The sequence below is a fragment of the Trachypithecus francoisi genome, unplaced genomic scaffold (assembly GCF_009764315.1).
Source record: "Trachypithecus francoisi isolate TF-2019V2 unplaced genomic scaffold, Tfra_2.0 Lachesis_group3, whole genome shotgun sequence".
Classification (NCBI taxonomy): domain Eukaryota; kingdom Metazoa; phylum Chordata; class Mammalia; order Primates; family Cercopithecidae; genus Trachypithecus; species Trachypithecus francoisi.
In genome coordinates this window covers 42,606,170-42,623,319 of record NW_022681468.1, presented here as the reverse complement: position 1 = coordinate 42,623,319, position 17,150 = coordinate 42,606,170, and positions in this window count along the sequence as shown.

The window sequence follows — 17,150 nt, the reverse complement described above, 5'->3', positions numbered from 1 at the left end:
CTTTCCCAGACAAACAAAAGCTGAAGGCTTTCATTAATACCAGATCTGCCCTATGAGACATACTAAAAGTAGTATTTCAATCAGAAAGAAAAGGCCATTAATGAGTAATAAATAATCACCTGAGGTACAAAACTCATAATAGTAACTATACAGAAAAACACAGAATATTCTAACATTGTAACTGTGGTGTGTCAACTACTCTTAACCTAAGTAGAATGATTAAATGATGAATGAATCAAAAATAGTAATGACAACAAATTTTTAAGACATAGTCAGTACAGTAAGACATAAATAGAAACAACAAAAAGTTAGAAAGTAGGGGGAACAAGTTATGGCATACAGTTTTTACTAGTTTTCTTTTTGCTTGTTTGTTTACGCAAGTAGTGTTAAGTTGTTAACAGGTTAAAATAATGGGTTAAAAGATAGTATTTGAAAGCCTTATTTTAACTTCAAACTAAAAAACATACAATGACTACACAAAAAAATAAAAAGCAAGAAACTATCACATCACCAGAGAAAATCACCTTCACTAGAGGAAGATAGGAAGGAAAGAAAGAAAAGACCACAAAGCAACCAGAAAACAAATAACAAAATGGCAAGTGTAAGTCCTTACTTGTTGATGATCACACTGACACTGAAGTAAATGGACCAAATTATCCAATCAAAAGACATAGACTGGCTGAGTGGATGAAAAAACAATACTCATTGATCTTTTGCCTCTGACAAACATATTCAACCCATAAAGACACCCATAGGCTGAAAATAAAGGGCTAGAAAAAGATATTCCATTCCAATGGAAACCAAAAAAGAGCAGGATCACTATACTTATATAAGACAAAATAGATTTCAGGACATAAAGTGTAAGATAAGATAAAGAAGTTCACTACATAATGATACAAGGGTCAATTTAGCAAGAGGATATAACAATTTTTAATATATATGTACCCAGATATATTAAGGAAATATTACTAGAGCTAAAGAGAGGAACAGGCCCCAATACCATAATAGCTGGAGACTTCAACTTACTGTCAGCATTGAACAGATCTTCCAGACTGAAAATCAACAAAGAAACAGACTTAATCTGCACTATAGACTAAATGGATATAATAGATATTTATAGAATATTTGATCCAAGAGCTTCAGAATACTCCTTTTCCTCAGCACATGAATCATTCTCAAGGCTAGACCATATATTAACTCACAAAACAAATCTTAAAACACTCAAAACAATTTGAATTATTAAGTTTCTCTCTGACCACAATGGAATAAAAATTAATAACAAGAGTAATTTTGGATACTATAATACATTGAAATTAAACAATGTGTACCTGAATGACCAGTGGGTCAATGAAGACATTGAGAAAGATATAGAAAAATTTTGTGAAACAAATGATAATGGAAACACAACATCCCAAAACCTGTGGAATACAGCAAAAGCAGTACTCAGAGCAAAGTTTATAGCTTTAATTGCCTACATCAAAAAAAGAAGAAAAACTTCAAATGAACAATCTAACAATCTGTCTTAAAGAACTAGAAAAGCAAAAGCAACCCAAACCCAAAATTAATAGAAGGAAAAAAATAATAAAGATCAGAGCATAATTAAATGTTGAAATAAAAAAATACAAAAGATAAATGAAACAAAAAGTCAGTTTTTTGAAAAGTTAAGCAAAATTGACAAAACTTTAGCCAGACTAACTTTGGGAAAAACAGAGTAGATCCAAATAAAATCAAAAATGAAAAAGGAGACATTACAACTGCTACTGCAGAAATTCAAAGAGCCATTACTGGCTACTATAAGCAACTATAGGCCAATAAATTGGAAAATCTAGAAGAAATGGACAAATTTCTAGTCATACAACCTACTAAGATTGAGCTGGGAAAAAATTCAAACCTGAATAGACCAATAACAAGTAATGAGATTGAAGCCATAATAAAAAGTCTCCCAGTAAAGAAAAGCCCAGGACCCAATGACTTCACTGCTTAATTATATCAAACATTTAAAGAACTACTACCAATTATACTCAAGCTATTCTGAAGAATAGAGGAGGGAAGACTACTTCCAAACTTATTTTATAAGGCCAGTATTACCCTGATACCAAAATTGCACAAAGACACATCAAAAAGAACTACAGGCCAATATATCCAATGAATATTGATGCAACAATCCTCAACAAAATACTAGCAAACTGAATTGAACAATAGATAAGAAAGATCACTCATTATAACCAAGTGTGATTTATCTCTGAGATGCAAAGATGGCTCAACATATGCAAATCAATCAATGTGACACATCATATTAACAGAATGGAAGATAAAAACCATATGATTATTTCAACCTTTGCTGAAACAGCATTTGATAAAATTCAATATCCCTTTATGATAAAAACCCCCAAAAAACTAGGGATAGAAGGAACATAACTCAGCATAATAAAAGCCATATATGACAGACCCAGAACTAGTATCATAGTGAGTGAGGAAAAACTCAAGGCCATTCCTCTAAGATCTGGAACATGACAAGGATGTCCACTGTCACCACTGTTATTCAATACTGTATTGGAAGTCCTAGCTAGAGCAATCAGATAAGCAGAAGATATAAAGGGCATCCAAATTGGAAAGGAAGAGTCAAATTATCCTTGTTTGTAGAAAATATGATCTTATATTTGGAAAAACCTAAAGACTCCACAAGAAAACTTTTGGAACTGATAAGCAAATTCAGTAAAGTTGCAGGATACAAAATCAGCATTCAAAATCAGCAGCATTTCTATATGCCAACAGTGAACAATGTAAAAAAGAAAAAAAAAAAGTAATCCCATTTACAATAGCCACACATAAAATTAATCACCTAGGAATTATCCAAAGATGAGAAAGATCTCTGTAATAAAAACCATAAAACATTGAAGAAAGAAATTGAAGAGGACACAAAGAAATGGAAGTATATTCCATATTCATGGATTGGAAGACATATATTTTTAAATTATCCATACTACACAAAGCAATCTACAGACTCAATACAATCTCTGTGAAAATACCAATGATATTCTTCACAGAAATACAACTATCCTAAAATTTACATGGAACCACATAAGATCCAGAATGGCCAAACCTATCCTAAGCAAAAAGAACAAAACTAGAAGAATCACATTACAAATTATACTACAGAGCTGTAGTAGCCAAAACAGTGTAGTACAGGCATAAAAACAGATGTACAGGTAAATAGAACAGAATAGAGAACCCAGAAACTAATCCACTCACCTAGAGTGAACTCATTTTTTGATAAAGGTACCAAGAACATACACTGGGGAAAAGACAGTCTCTTTAACAAGTGATGCTGGGAAAATTTGATATCCATATGCAGAAAAATGAAATTACACCACCATCTCTTGCAATATGTGAAAATCAAATCAAAACAATGACATAAATCTAAGACCTCAAACTATGAAACCACTACAAGAAAAACACTGAGGAAAATCTCCAGGACATTAATCTGGGCAAAAATGTATTGAGCAATACCCCACAAACACAGACAACCAAAACAAACAAACAAACAAACAAAAGTGGGCAAATGGGACCACATCAAGTTAAAAAGCTTCTACAAAGCAATGGATACAATCAACAGAATAAAGAGACAATTCACACAATGGGAGAAATATTTGCAAACTACCTATGGGGATTAAAGCAGAACATATGAGGAGCTCAAACAACTCTATAGGAAAAAGTCTAATAATCTGATCAAAAAATGGGCAAAAGATTTCAAAAAATATTTCTCAAAACAAGACATACAAATGGCAAACAGGCATATGAAAAGGTGCTTAACATCATTGATCAGAGAAATGCAAATCAAAAATACAATGAAATATCATCTTACCTCAGTTAAAATGGCTTATGTCCAAAGACAGGCAATGACAAATGCTGGCGAGGATGTGGAGAAAAGGGAACACTTGTAGGCTGTTAGTGGGAATATATATTAGTACAACCACTATGGAAGACAGTTTAGAGGTTCCTTAAAAGCTAAAAATCGAGCTACCATATAATCTACCAATCCCCTGCTGGGTATACACACAAAATAAAGGAAATCAGTATATCAAAGAGATATCTGCACTCCTATGTTTGTTGTAGCACTGTCACAGCTAAGATTTGAAAGCAACCTAAGGGTCCATCAGCAGATAAATGGATAAAAAATTGTGGTACATATATATGATGAGTGTACATACACACTATTCAGCCATGAAAAAAGAATGGAATACAGTCATTTGCAACAACAACATGGATGGAACTGGAGATCATTATGTTAAGTGAAATAAGCCAGGCACAGAAAGACAAACCACATATTCTCACTTACTTGGGGGATCTAATAATCAAAACAATTGAATTCACGAACACAGAGTAGAAGCATGGTTACTGGAGGCTGGTAAGGGTGGGTTGTGGGGGTGCTTAGAGGAAGGTGGGGATGGTTAATGGATACCACAAAATAGAATGAATAAGACCTACTATTTGATAGCACAATAGGGTGACTATTATCAATAACTTAATTATACATTTTTAAATAACTAACAGTGTAATCAGATTGTAACTCGAAGGATAAATGCTTGAGAAGATGAATACCCCATTCTCCATCATGTGCTTATTTCATATTGCATTCCTTTATTAGAACATCTCACGTAACTTGTAAATGTATACATTTACTATATACCCACAAAAATTAAAAATATTTAAAAATCATAAAAAAACCAGCAAACTTACCTATACCTATATTCCTCTTTTTCCTCTTTCCTGTTTCATCAGATAAGTTGTAACATCTAAATCTAGTTTTTCCCAGTATACAAGGAATGTGCCTCAACACAATAAAGGCTTCATATGATAAACTCACAGCAAACATCATTCAACAGGAAAAACTTGACAGCTTTTTTATTTAAAATGAGGAACAAGATAAAGATGGCTTCTCTCACCACTTCTATTCAGCATAGCAGTGGAAGTCCTAGGCAGAGCTATTAGGCAAGAAAAAAAAATAAAAGGTATTGAAATGAGAAAGAAGGAAATTGGTTTTTTCAGATAACATGATCTTATATTAAAAACACACACACACACACACACACACAACACTCTAGAGACTCCACCCAAAAACTGTTAGAATAAATTCAGTAAAGTTGCAGGATACAAAATCAACATACAAAAAAATAAGTAGCATCTCCATATACTGACAATCTGAAAAAGAAATTGAGAATACAATCTCATTTTTAATAGCCACAAAAACAATAAAATACTTAGGAATAAATTTAAACAAGAAGGTGAATGGCCTATATACTGAAAACTGTAAAATATTGATGAAAGAAATTGAAGACACAAAGATTTCCCATGTTTACGGACTGAAAGAATACTATTTAAATATCCATACTACAAAAGTGATCTATAGATTTAATCCAATACCTAGTAATAATTAGCTTAATTTAGCCATTCTACAATGTACACATATTTCAAAACATCATTTGGTACATACGTATTTTATTTCTATTAAAAATAAATAAATAGAAAAAAGTAAATGTAGTTCTTCCACTGATGCTTTTGTTCTGACTCTTCCTGGTCTTTTCAGGAACTGCATCCTACTGTCCTTTCTTTGTGGTATTGATCCTTCTTAGAACGCGTTCAAGTCTCACAGATGAACCTTCCTTCAAATCCTCCTCTTATTGCCCCTTTTATCTTCTTCCCTCACGGACTCTTTTCTGGCCCATTTTCTTATTTTCTACTCATTCCTCAATGTACACCCCACCCTTCAATCGATCCACCAAAGCAGTTCTTTCAAAGGTTACAGATGACCTCCATAACTTTAAGGACCAGTTTAAGAATGTTTCCAAATCTATTCCACTTGGCTCCCTCCACTGACCCCTAGTCCTGGCCATCATCATGCTTGTTGGAATTATTTTAAGAGCCTATCAACTGGTCTTTTTCGGTCTGACAAACTGTCCATCACAATTCATTTCTGGAATTATAGTAGGTATAATCTTTTCAAGACAGAAAGCAAAACATTCTTTACCTGCCCATTGATCCCAGGACGAAGACCCAAATCCTTAGCAAGGACAAAATAGTTTGATGGTATGGTCCACTGGCTGCCTCTCCAGACTTGTACCAGAATTTTTTTTTTTTTTTGGTTTTTATAAAAAGTCTCTTTTTCTCCAGCCCGTCTGGTCATTTTTCAGTCCTTCCTGCTATAGAGGTTTAATATGTTTCCCTCAAACTTCCTGCCCACCAGCCCTTGTCCCATTAATTCCTACCTATCCCTCAGACTTCGCCTCTAGTCACTTACTACCACAATTGAGACCAGCTTTTGTGTAATATGTCCTCACAGAATCATGTTCTTTCATTCAGACAATCCCAGTTTGTAATTATTAGTGAGGTTTTTAAAATATTCATCTTCCTCAGTGTCCCCATAAGCTTCATGAAAGTAGAGATTGAGCTTCTTTTTACTCACAATTGTGTCTCCATCATGTATACCTATATCCTATGCACTTATCAATTTTTAAAAAATAAAACTCTAAGATACTCATTATCTTATTTTTTCCCCCATTTTAAAGTTGGATTTATGGTTGAATCCATGGAGGGGCCAGAGGATAGAGAGGAGACTAAAAGAGATAAAGTAATATTGAGCTTATAACCTATTTTCAAGTTTTCTGGGCTGCACTTGGGCTGAGGTTAGTGGTCTCTGACTCCCCCATATTGTGCTGAGAACCTAAGAATCTATGACTTTCAGGGGGATGAGTTATAGAACAGTAACACTGGTCACTTTTTCATGTGATTTCTCCATTGAGTAGCCTATGTCACAATATTCAGACTCCCCATCCTTGACTGAAAAGTTTTTTGGAACTGTAGTTTGTATATCCAATGGAGAAGCAGCCCTCCATTGCCAGCTGCTAATCTTTGTTTACCTTGTCTCATATATTATCCCTTCCTTCCCATTGTGTTCCACATCCTCTCTTCCATGGAAAAAAAATTACACCCTTCTGGTGTAAATAATTCTAGAGAGGTTAGGTATGATAAGATCATGTCTTTTATTTCTTGTAACTGGCCTTCTCCATGGACCCATTTAACATCATACTTGAGGGAAAGAAACACACACACACACACACACACACACACACACACACACACACAAAAAAAATTTTAATATAATTTCCAACATGTTTTTCTGTGTAAATTTAGATTTAGATTTACATGTATTTATGTATAGCTCTGTAAATGTGCTTTGTTGCTCTTCCATATACATTCTTTGTATATCAGGTTTCTACAATACACACCCTGCCTTATAGCAAACACACATAGATATTGATAGACATCTTCAGAAAACTTTTATCACTGTCAGCAACAGATTTAGGTTTCCCTGAAAACAAAAACATCACTTAAACCAAATTTCTACTTTTAAAGCTTTGTAATCTATACTAATATATACGGCATATGCCATTATTTTGTATAACCAAAGAGAGGCTCAGAAGGTTGTATTCATAAACTGAGTCAGTATAAAACAAGAAATGTTGCCTCTTACAAAACAATTCATCTTTCCTCTTTTCTCACTCTTCAGTTGAGGAGATGGCTATGAACTTCTGAAAGCTTGTTAATGTACTACTTATCAAAGAAGCTTTAAAAAAGTTGCTTGATGTATCTTTTGGAGTCTGGAGGTGCATATCATTACATCAAAGAAATAAAGCAGTGAATAGAAATCTTGTCCGCAAGCACAAGGAGATATGCCATTATCAATTGAAAGATTCCATTTTCCTGGAAAATTACAATATACCTTTCCAAGATTGCTGATCCAGTGATGCATTAGATAAAAACTATTTTTGTTTGATCATAAATTCAAGTATTCAGTGTAATGAAGAAACTCAAAAGGTATTACTCTATTAAGTTATTGTTTCTTGTGTGATATATATGTACTGAGTTAGAATAATTATAAATAAAAGTTGTATATATAAATAAAATTTTCTAGACTACTGAATGTACTGCCTTTTGTAAAACTTCTTCAAAACACTGTTTTAAAAAGCTGGCTAAGCAGAAGTTGATTTTTGGTCAAACTTATAGAAAAGTGTTTTTCTGAACCAATGATATTATGCTTATGGAAATAAAAGGTTTTACCTAGTGGTATAAAAAGATGCAGGTGAGGTTAAATGCTTTATAGCATCTTTTTACACTGGCTCACTTATCTTGGCTGCCTGGTTGCACAAGAGTCCTTCTGAGTTGTCCAATGGGGCAGTATTATCAACCACCTTAATATTTCCCCATATCAGAGAAATTTCTTTCCTAACAGGTGTTCTCACAATTCCCTCAAAACTTAGCTCATCTTTTATAATGCAGTTACACTGTCTAATAAAGCTTGATGAATGTTATTGCTTTGAACAATTACTAAAGTGTTCAAATATAAAATTTAATATTACAGTGAAAACCATATGCCCAACATCTAGATTCTAAAATGAACATTATCTATTATAGTTTATGTATTACATATCTGTATGTATCCCGCTATCAATACATAAATCCACCTAACTTTTGAGGTTTCAAAGTACAAGGATTGGTATAGTTACTCCATAATACTTTGATGCACATACATTAAGTTCCATCTTTGTTTTTTCTTTTCAGATACATTTTACATATAATGAGATGAATGTTTTTTAAATGTACCATTCTATAAGTTTTGGAAGGAGCATTTATCTGCCTCTTATCCCTCTTAAAATAAAGAATGGCCTAGAAAGTTTCATGCCCCGTCTCAGTCAATCCTGATTCTCAGAGACAAGTTCTGTTTTATCCTAGTTTTCAACAATTATTAGTTTTGCCTGTCCTAGAAATTTATATAAATGGAATCACACAGGATATAATAGTCCCCTCTTATCCATGGGAGATACATTCCAAGACCTCCAGTAACTGCTTCAAACCACAAATAGCACCAAACCACATATATGCTGTGTTTTTCCATCTGACAACCTAGACAGGTAGTAAGTGATTAACAGGTGGAGGGCATGTACAGGGTGGGTGTACTGGACAAAGGGACGGATTCATGTCCCATGAGGACATTTTAACATGCTACTCAGAACAGAACACTATTAAAAATGTTTATTTCTGGAATTTTAAAAATTATTTTTAGATTGTGGTTTGCCACAGGTAACAAACTACAGAAAGCAAAGCCATGAATAAAGAGGGGCTTCTGTATGCTCTTTTGTGTAATGCCTCTTTACTCAACATACTATTGTTGAGATTCATCCATGTAGTTGTACAAGTCAATAGTTTCTTTCTTTTATTGCTAAGTAGTAGCTCATTGAATGAACATATCGGTTTATCCACCGCCTATTGCTGTACACTTGGGCTCTTTCCAGTACTTGGCTCTACTTTTATTGAAGTGTTTTTCTAAATTGTTGCCAGTTTTTTGTTTCTGATATTGAATTGTAGGAGTTCTTTATATAACTTGCATACCAGTACATTTAGATATATGTTGCATAAATATACTTTCCCAGTCTGTGGCCTGCCTATGTATTTTCTTAATGAATTTTTTTGATGATCAGAAAGTTTACATTTTGATGAGTTGCATTTATCAATTTTATTGTGCTTCTAATGTCACACTTGCAAACTTTTGGATGTTTCCTAGGTCACAAAGATATTACATTATGGTTTCTTCTAAGAAAATTACACACTTAGAGCTAAGATCCATTGTCAGTTAATTTTTACGTAAGGTATGAGATTTATATTCAGGTTGATTTGTTCCAACACCATATGCTGAAAAGAAAACATTCTTTCTCCACTGGTTTTATTCTATAACTTTGTTAAAAATTGACCGTATCTGTAAGGATCTGTTTTTGGACTCTCCATTGTTCCAAGATTTATGTGTCTGCATTTTTATATCATCATGACTTGAGTATTGTAGGTTTATGGTAAGTCTTGAAAACACCATGATTCCTACAACTTTCTTCTTTCCAGTATTGATTTAGCTATTTTAGTTTCTTTGCCCTTCCATTTAAACATCAGAATCAGCTTATTTATGGCTACAAAAAAAAATCCTATTGGGAGTTCAATTAGAATTGCATTACATATATAATTTGGAGAGAATTAACAGATTTAAATGCTGAGTCATTCAATCTATAAACTCAGTATTAGTCACCATTTATTTTAGTCTACTTTGAGTTTTCAGCATGTACATCTTGTACTTTATATATTTTGTACTTGTTTTATGTATTTTGTACTTATTTTATGTATCTCTACATATTATATATCTGAGAGGGACTACTGTAGATGGTATTGTGTTTTTAACTTTTATTTATAATTGTTCGCAACTAATGTATAGAAATTTGATTGTTTTGTATGTTGACCTTGCATCCTTTGACCTTGCTAAATCACTTGTAAGTTCTAGGAGATTCTTTACAGACTGTCATAGTCTAACATAGGCTATTAGATAATCTATAAACCAGAGCATTGTTTATTTCTTCCTTTACATTCCATATGTCTTTGGTTTCCATTTCTTGCCTTATTGTGCTGGCTAAGGCTTCCACTACTATGTTGAATAGAAGTGGAAAGAGTGGTCATTCTTGCCTTATACCTGATTTTATGGGTAAAGTAGTCTGCCACCATCAAATATTATGTTAGATGTAGGATTTTTATTATGATGTTTATCAGTTTGAGGAATTTCCCTTCTTGGTTTGTTGAGTTTTTACCATAAATATTTAAATATTTCTCTACATCTAGTAATGAGCCTATCCTTCTTTAGACTATTAAGATGCACATTAATTGAAATTTGAATATTGAGCCAATTTTGCATTCCTGGAATAAATATCAAAATTTGGGTTTTTAGATTTTATTACTAGATTCTATTTGTTAAAAATTTTGTAGAGGATTTTTGTAACTATGTATATGAGAAATACTGGATTGTGGTTTTCATTTTATTTTACTCTCTCTGCTTTTGGTATTAGAGTAATGATGGCTTCATAAAATTGGTTGGCAGAATGCTCTTCTGTGTTCTGCAAAAGTTTGTGGACAGTTGAAATTGTTTAAATGCAGATACAATGTACCAATGAAACCATCTAAGCCTGGTGGTTTCTTTTTGGAAAGGATTTTGATTCTAATTGACTTCTGACTTCTTTTGCCCTAATTTAAATAGCTATAGGATTACACAGATTATCTACTTAACTTAGTTTTGGAAGTTTGCAATTATTAAGGAATTGGTCTATTTTTTTTTTTCTTTTTTTCAAGACAGAGTCTTGCTCTATGGTCCAGGCTGGAGTGCAGTGGCATGATTTCGGTTCACTGCAACCTCTGCCTCCTGGGTTCAGGTGATTCGCCTGCCTTAGCCTCCTGAGTAGCTGGGACTACAGGTGCATGCCACCACACCCAGCTAATCTTTGTATTTTTAGTAGAGATGGGTTTTTACCATGTTGGCTAGGCTGGTCTTGAACTCCTGACCTCGGGTGATCCACCCACCTCACCCTCCCAAAATGCTGGGATTACAGGTGTGAGCCACCACACCCAGCCAGGGACTTGGTCTAATTTATTTAAGTTTCAGATTCGTGTGTGTAGAACATTTCTTAGTATTCCTTAATCTACTAACTGTCTATGGAAAGTGTAGTTATATCCCTTATTTCTTTTCTGACAGTAAAAATTTATATCTCGTCTCCTTTTTTTTCCTTTGTCAGTTTTCTAAGAAGTTTATTAATTTTATTAATTTTTTGAAAGAACTAGCTTTGGTTTGATTGATTCTAATGTTTTTGTGTTTTTCACTTCATGATCTCTGGTCTAACATTTATTCCCTTCCTGCTGCTTGCTTTGAATTTATTTTGCACTTTACCTTGAGTCTTGAGGGGAAGTCTTAAATATTTTTATATTGTTTGTAGGCTAATTTCTTTTTATTTTAAAAGTTATTAAACAAAATACAAAGAGTATACAATGAGACTTTATATGGCTAAAAAAGCAAACAAATAAATACAATGTGGCCCTTTGTAGAAAACATATACCAAATCCTGCATTAATTTTTTGATTTGAAACTTAGTTTCCTAATATAAACATTTAGTGCTATGAGTTTTCCTCTCAGCACAGATTTAGCAGCACTTTACAGATTTTTATGCTGAATTTTCATTTTTATTGAGTTCAATACAAATCATAATTCATGGAAAGGTCTTTTACTCATAGATTATGTGGAAAAACATCATTTAAATTAAAAGTAAAGAGATTTTCTGGTTATCTTTTTGGTGCTAATGTTTAATTCTATCACAGAGAACATACTTGTATAATTTCTATGCTTTTAAATTTTTTAAGTTAGTTTTATGACTCAAGATATACCTTGGTGAATGCTTTACATGCAGTTTTAAAGAGTATGCATTCTGCTGAAGTTGTATGGGATATTTTCTACATATCTATTTAATCCAATCAGTAGGTGGTATTATTATTCTATATCCTTGCTAATTTTCTATTAGTTCAATAGATTACTGAGAGGTAATTCAAGTCTTCACTTATAATCATGCATTTGTGACTTCTGTTAGTTCCATCCATTTTTTTTTTTTTTACACATCTGTACTTCATGTATTATGAAGATCTTTTATTTGGTATATAATCATTTAGGATTGTTATGTCTTCTTGATGGATTGATATGTTTATTCCTAATAATTATCTTTGCTCTGAAGACTAGTCTGATATTAATAAAACCCACTGAAGTTTTCTTTTGATTAGTATTTAACAGGGGTTTTTCTCAATGCTTTTAACCAATCTATAAAATTATATGCAAAGTGTTTCATGAGTGACAAGGTTTTGTCCCACAGTCTGTGAAAATCCCATAAGTGTAAGATTGGGATGTTTAACTCCCTTTGTGGACACTGAACATCATGGTGGGTACATTGATGGAGGATACATGGTGAAGACTCTGAATTTTGCCTTCCTCTGAAGAATAATTCTCAGTTTACTAAGCAATTAACTTGGCTGGATTCAAACTTCAGATTCAGGCTTCCCTGTTTATATCTATGACAGAGATTCCAATAAAGCAGATAGAATCTCTGCTCAACCTCTTCAGCTTCAAGTTTCTGAGTTTTCAGCAGACCTTGCTATTTCTTCCTCCAGTTGCATAGTTCAACAATTAGCCAAGAATTTTGGTGACTTTTACATGCAGATTTTGGAGCTCCTACCTATATGATCTCTTACAAGATTCTCTGCCCCTTAATTTTTATCTGCTTTGCCAGTCTCGAATCTATCTTCTACTGACAAAAAGTCATAGATATGTCAATCCATCAAGAACACATAACAATCCTAAATGATTATATCCCCCCAAAAAGATACAGTATTTTCAATTTTCTGATGCCCTGAGCCATGGGGACTTTAGGGAATGCACTAGACAATAATGCTTTAAATTTACACATATAACTAGGGTCTTGTCTTTCCTGTTTTTCAAATGAAGAATCCTCCACAGTTTCTGCCAGCTTTTAACTGCTAGCACATTCATATAGTTTGGTGATTTTGCACATATATCTTAGATTTTATATCTGGTATCTTAGTTTTTGTTGTATGTGCTAGAGGTTTAGTCTGACCATGCTACATTGCTATTACTGGAATCTGTAAGCTCCCTCTACCATTTCTTTTGTGTATGTCGATATCACATATTATAATCAGTGACCACCAGGGAAAGCTGTCGTTCAGCCTTTGGATCTGCCTCTTATTTTATGCATAGTTTCACTCTAGAGGAAGATATTTACAGATGGGAGCAGCTAGCCAGCAGTCACCAGGGATACTGAGACTCCTTCACTAGGTCAAGAGGAGCCAGCCCTTGAGTCTGATTCACAGGTCAAAGTTTTAACATAGCTGGACAGAGCATGTTACAGAGCATGTCAGTAGACTACCTAAAGGAAGAACATAAGAGCATTTCCTTTTGGGCTTATGCAGAATCTTGACCCTATTCCAGAAATCTCCTGATAGTATTCCTATGTGAAATTAGATTAAAGGTATCCACATTCAAAACTTTCATCATCTGTTGGTTTCCTGTTCTACTGTTTTCTGGAAACACTGAAATTCTTCCATATTAGCAAAGTGAGATAGCAAATAAGAGAAATATAATGGCTTGATACTTAAAATGTGTTATGTGGATCAGCAGTGTTAGCATCATCTGGCAACTCTTTAGAAATGCAGAAACTCAGGCTTTATAAATCTACTGAGTCAGAATGTGGATTTTAACAAGATTCACTAGGTGATTCTTATGCATTTTAAAGTCTGAGAAACACTAAGCTAAAACACAGCTGCTTAAAGAAGAGCTTCTTATATTATCAATGATATTATTTGTTATTCATGACAATCATAGACTAATACCACTAATATACAACAGAAATCAATATAAAAATATATAAAATCTCTATTTTATTAGATGCAATAAATAGAATATTATAAAAAATCAGATCATACATTAAAATGGGAAGAATCATAAAAACTATTCATTGAAATGCTTTTAAATTATTAATATTCACATATAAAGCACTAAACATCTATTGACTTTATAATTCACTACCTACTCTTTCAAATTATTTTGTTTGAATTTATTTTATAATGCTTTGTATAAAAATTCCACCTAGGTTTTAGTGATTTCATTGCTTCATTAGTCAGTCAATTTCTACAAATAATACATTGTAGTTTTCTCACTTCAAATATATTTACAAAATGGAATTAAATATATGAAACCTTTTTGTCTATTCCTTCAGAACCACTTCCATTTTTACTTCTTGCTTTATCACTATTGCTACATGCAGAATGGGTTATCTTTGCATGACAGAGATTCCAATGAAGCTTGTTTTGCCATGTACAAATTGTTCAAAATAAATAATTCAAAACTTCTTTCTTTAGTTACTAGTTGCAAACAATAAATTTGGGAAAATGTCTGATTATTCAAAAATCAAAATAGTAATGAAATATTAAGTTACAAAATTAAATGTTTACTTTTTTTCATATTCGTGTACCTTTTGAATGCAAGATGAAAGACTAACCTAAAAACATCACATCTCAGAACACTGTCTTACAAAACATAGTAGTATGCAGTTTGTACCATATGAGAACCGTACCATGAATTCAACAACTGAACTGGTATAGATCCTGTTCAGAAGGAGAAATCCACCAGCTATTCTCCTGGCTGTCACAATAATGTCTAATTACTATAAAAATATCCAAATGCTTACTCTCAAGTATACTATTTATCTTTTTGCAGATCTGTAACAGAGTTGGTTGTATTCATCAATCCATAGACCATACTCTAAGCAGCATTGTTCTCAAGTACTCAAATTAAAGTCTGATGCAGTATACCAAGAAAGTGGGCATTCCTCATTTTCATATCCCCTGTTTTTCATGTAACAATGCTGAATAAACTAGATGAGGCAATGTAGATACAACAACTTTGTGATTTACGTCTATAGCTGCCTAACTAGAGTCCACTTAAGAAATGACAGGTTAGTACTTCAAAACTTCAAGACATACAGATTTGGATTTGCAAATTAAATTTAGATCATAAGCTCCCTCTTCCTAAGTTTCTCCTCTACTCTCCCCAATCCCTTACCGAAATCTCACGTAATATGGTTCTACAGTATTTTCCATCCTAAGGCCGTATTTGACCTATACCTCTGGCTCTTTCAATTTTTATTTCATTACATTATGGAGATTACATATTCCCTTTCTATTGTGCCTCACCAACAATTTTGTGTGTTAAGCAAATCTATGCATATTTGCATTTATTCTGCTTCTAAGGTGAAGCTGGTTTTTCTTAATATTTTTATTTGTGTGTTCATTTCTAAACTCTCAGACCATCTTCAATGCTTTATTTTAATTACCATAACAAGACCAACAATTTCAGGCTTCAGTGACTTTAGATCACAGTCTGACAATAAATGGAAGACAATTCCCCTGAAGGAGGGGCCTGGTAGGTAATGGGAAAGGAGGGATCCTAAATGTCTACTACTTAACAAGCCACTGAGTACAGCACCTCACTGCCACCAGTACTCTCAGTGAGGTACTCAGTTACCTTATTGCCTGGAGTGTTGTCTGCTTAGTTCTTCTAAAGACTTCAAAAATCTTTGAATTGACCAAATCATAAGACATTCCCTACGGCATTCAGAATGCCAAATGCCTTGGAGAAATGGAAACACCAGCTGTTTCCTGCTTATGTAATACATATTGTCATCTGGCTTCCAAAGCTGCACTACCTAGTCTCAAAGAATACTTACCGAAAGAGACTTTGAACCTCCTTCTGTAATAATTTAAGGAGTACATTAGGAAGATAAATCCAGAAAGAAAGAAATAGAACATTATGAAAAAGAATAGATTGGAAGTAGGAATATTATGATAGGATTCTGATTAAAAGTAATGGGGGCCTGAATTAATGTAGAAGGACAAGAGAGAACAGAACAGTTTTGGGAAACATTACATAAATTGATTGGATAGAGGATAATAGGGAAAGCAGGGCTTTAGAGAGAGCAAAATGTTGAAGGAAGAGTAATTTACTATATTTTTAAGTAAATAAAATTTGAGGTGCCACTGAAATTCAAGTGGTAGCCATAAATTTAGATATCCGTATAATAAAAATCCCTAAAAGATGTGAAATAATGGCAAGTAAAGGCATTCAGATAAAATTATGGGTAAATCATAAAAACAGCAATACTAAGTAATGACTAACTGATAAGTAAAAAAATAAATGGATGTTTGTTTTCATGCCCAAAGGGTATTGAATTACATGAATTATAGCTTTAAACAATGTCCCACAATGTAGCATACGATAAAACATGGCAATAAAGTATATAAAAAATCATAAAATTCATCAGAAAAGCAGTAAGACTGTAAGACCCCGAGAGAGCAAAATAGTCTAATAGGCAAAAAGTTGAAGGAAATAATCCATACAAAAGGAAATATAGCCAATGAACATTTGAAACCTTCCATTTTACTAAAAATAGAAGAAATTCAAAGAATTAAGATGTCTATACTTAATACTCTTAAGCTTAACAAAGTAGCAAAGATGTTTAAAATATTGTGATTCCTCAAAGTTGGGGAATATATGATAATGCAGACTCAGCTATTCTGGTACAATATTCCTAAAAAGCAATTTAAAAAAATGTATATCAAAAGACCTGTAAGTGTTCATGTCTGGAATTATAGTGCTAGACCCACCCTAAGGAAACTAT